The following is a 3,471-nucleotide window of genomic DNA, read 5'->3' on the forward strand; positions in this document are numbered from 1 at the left end:
CACCTCGTGACAACACAGCTGACATCATCTCGCCACGACACAGCTGAAACGCACCTGGATACAGCTTTCAGGGGACAGAGCTGGGAAGTCAGCCCAAGGTCAGGTTTCTATGGTGAAGAAAAAACTTAAAAGCTGAACTTTGTTTCACATCAGCCATCAGAAATATTTACCCATGGACATATGAACTAATTGAAAAGTAAAAAAGCCCTATCCATCTCATTAAAACAATCACTTCTAGAGTCATTTTTATTTTTAATACTGTTATAAAATTGGTATGCTACATTGTTTTTATCAGTCAGGAACTGATAAAAATTATAATGATAACAATCTAAAAGAAATGTTTTTGACACTTGGAACTTTACGATCACATTTTAAAAGATATATATTTCTACTTATGTATGCATTTTGGCTGCAAAGTATGCTAGACTGATTAAAAAAGTCCTGCAAGTATAAAAGTATATTAATTATGATAAATTTGACGCAGAAAATTAAAAATACAATTTTGGGGAAAAAAGGTAAAATGTAAAGTTCAAACTTTTAAAGAACTTGGTGCATTTTAAAATGGATAATGGTGGGGATAAAATTTTTATAGTATAAAAATTCAATACAGTTAAAAGATTGATACATTAATGTTTATAATACACTGAAAGTTAAATCCTTTGCAACTATTTTAACTTATGATGAAAGCCTTTAGATGTCAATTTAAAAAATGAAAAGCTATAGTAGTTTTCCATTAGTAAAAATATTAGAGAAAGCTGGGTGTGGTGGTGCACACCTATCCCTGCTACCAGGGAGAATGAGGAAGGAAGATTCCTTGAATCCAGGAGCTTGTGGCCAGCCTGGGCAACACAGCAAGACCTGATCTCTAAACACACACACACATGCACACACACACACACACACACACACACACACACACACACACTGGGGAAGCACTGCTCTAAGGTCCAGCTTTCATGAGTTTAGTGGTTGTATTTGGGGATGTAACTTGAGTCACCCACCTAAATATAAGTGCTCCATTTATTCTCTGGTAACTATCCTGGGCGGCTCTCAGCCTCAGCAAGGTGGCGATGGACCTGTGTTGACGCTTCTGTTGTTTTTTTAGTAGTAAATTACAGCAAGGTTTTAATAAGTTAGCTGGAGGGCAGAACATTAAAAATTATTGAGATGTAAAATATACAGGCATGCCAAGAATAATTGTAAAGTGTCAACATAAATAAATTAAAAGTCATATTTTGTTTGTGAACCTGCATTTTGGACACGGGTTGCTAATACATTTCTGATGTAAAAACCTGTGTACACATCTTAACTTTGCTATATCCTTGTTACGAAAATTGTCCACAAAGCTTGAGCATTTTCTATGTAACAGTAGCATCACGGAATTGATGAGTAAGCCCTCCCAACACTTCTATCCATTCTGTCAGCTTGTCCAGAATGCCGCGGTAATTGTGTTATGTGGAATAGAAGAAGTTGATATGTCTGAAAACTGATTTCATCGTGCCTGGGCTTGCCCCGCTCTGTGTCTGCCACCACACTTTCCCTGAAGCCCTCATCCCCACTGGCCACTGGCCCTCCGAAATTGCCAGCCTAGAGGTAGGAGAGTGAGAAGCTGCTCCTCTCGGTTCATGGCTACAGATGCTGAGGTCGACTGGAATCAGGGAGAGGCCCATGCCGAGGAAAGAGCTGATCCTTGTCTTGATCTCATTTTTGATCCCTAGCCACAAACATTATGTTTGGCTTGTAGTTGACCCACAAATCCAGGTAAATGAGTTTGTTGGGAGGAGGAACAGGAGGAGGTGGGATGTTGTCAGCCTGAGGTGGGGCAGAGTGTCAGGTGGCATGCCGTTGGGAAGCAGTGTCTTTGAGAGGGTGTCCCCCTAATTCATAGGTTGAAGCCACAACCCCCCAGTGTGACTGTATTTGAAAATGGGACTTTTAGGAGGTAATTAAGGTTAAATGAGGTTGTAAATGTGGGGTTTTAATTCTATGGGCTTGGTTGCCTTGTAAGAAGAGGCATAGAAAGAGAGACAGAGAGAAAGTTCCCTCTCTCTTCCTCGTCTTATAAGGGGACCAATCTCTCTCTCTCTGTTCCTCTCTCCCCCTCCAGCCCCGCCTGCCCCCTCTGTGAGGACACAGTGAGAAGGCGGCCGTCTGCATCTAGGGATAAGCCTTCACCAAAACCCCACCATGCAGACACCCAGATCTAGGACTTCCAGCCTCCAGAACTGTGTGAAGTAAATGTGTGTTGTTTAAGGCTGTGGTATTTGACTAAGACAGGTGGTAACTTATTTGCAGAAACGTTGTTTCAAAGCTTAGACCTGAATTTTTCAGGACCAGGAGCTACAAGCTGGTACTGTGTAGGAAGGTGTGGACTCAAGTGAACCAAACCTCCAACTGACTGATGTATAATCAGATCACCAGTTATGAACTAAGAATACAGGGGTCTTGGGGACCAGCCAGTGAGGTCTCTTGCCAGCACAGTGACCCCCCCTTGCATCAGCACAGGTGTTGCCACAAGCATTGCTGCAGCACAATGAGCGGTACCTGCATGGGCCCCAGTGGGTGTCATCAGGCTTTGAGGGCATCAGGTGCCCCCACTCCCATGGGCTGGCCAAGTGGATGGTGGTCTGTGAGCCTGGACATGTCTTCCCCGACCAGTCCTGGTGTCCAGGACGGTCTTCTGCACCTCGCCCCCATTTCCTGCTTCATGCTGGCTTCTCCATTTGGTCAGGATGTTCTTTCTACAAAAAGATTCTCCAGTTTATTAATAAGCTGCCTTCAATGGGAGGAAAACAGAACATTACTTTATTCTTTCTCTCCAAAGCCCCTTTAAACAGATCTGTCCACTCTTTCTCTGCAGGCGTCCCAGAAACGCTCGGAGCAGATCTAGGGCACAAGCCTTGGCCTTGCTGGTTGCTGTCGGGTATGAGCCAAGCATCACAGCGTTTGGGTATGAAACCTCCCGGTCACCCGATATGAAACCCCCACGACTCCTCTCTCCTTCCCTGCCAGGCTCTGACCTTGACTCCGGACGGACGCGGTGCGCAGGGGGTGCGGCGTGACTGTCCTCTTCAGCCCCGTCTTCCACCTCCCCCAGCACACGCCGCCTCTGGCTTCCCCGTGGAGGGAGAGGAGGGGAGAGAGTTGAAGGCAGGAAGGTTCTCCCTTGCCATAGAGTTGGCACCTCGGGCCATCACAGAGCTTCTGTATGTTCTCCTGAGATGTCCCTCAAGCAGGGACCTCCAGCTGGTGGTTCCCTGATGAGGATGGAGCCTCCTCCAAGTAGCCCTGAATGCCCCTGAGCCCCTGGGCATCAGGGATGCCCCCTACTCTCTTTCTGGAGTTGCTGCATCTCTCCCGATATCCGTTTCAGGAGGACCCGGGTCTGGATCCCTCTTACAGAGTCCACGTCCAGCCCCGGGGAGACACGAGCACACCTCATCCCACCATACTCCTAAGGCAGCCTCATGT

At 46.0% G+C, this 3,471-nt stretch overlaps 1 long non-coding RNA gene across 1 annotated transcript; it reads right to left on the reverse strand.

Moving 5' to 3' along the window:
* Positions 1 to 1,014: 1,014 nt before the first annotated feature.
* Positions 1,015 to 3,128, reverse strand: LOC131383239 (uncharacterized). Its single transcript, XR_009213116.1, has 3 exons — positions 3,021 to 3,128; positions 2,545 to 2,741; positions 1,015 to 1,137 (listed from the first exon to the last, which is right to left on the reverse strand). It is a non-coding gene; the product is annotated as an uncharacterized LOC131383239 (long non-coding RNA).
* Positions 3,129 to 3,471: the final 343 nt, after the last annotated feature.

This window comes from Hylobates moloch, unplaced genomic scaffold, assembly GCF_009828535.3.
Source record: "Hylobates moloch isolate HMO894 unplaced genomic scaffold, HMol_V3 SCAFFOLD_4, whole genome shotgun sequence".
In the NCBI taxonomy this organism is placed as follows: Eukaryota; Metazoa; Chordata; class Mammalia; order Primates; family Hylobatidae; genus Hylobates; species Hylobates moloch.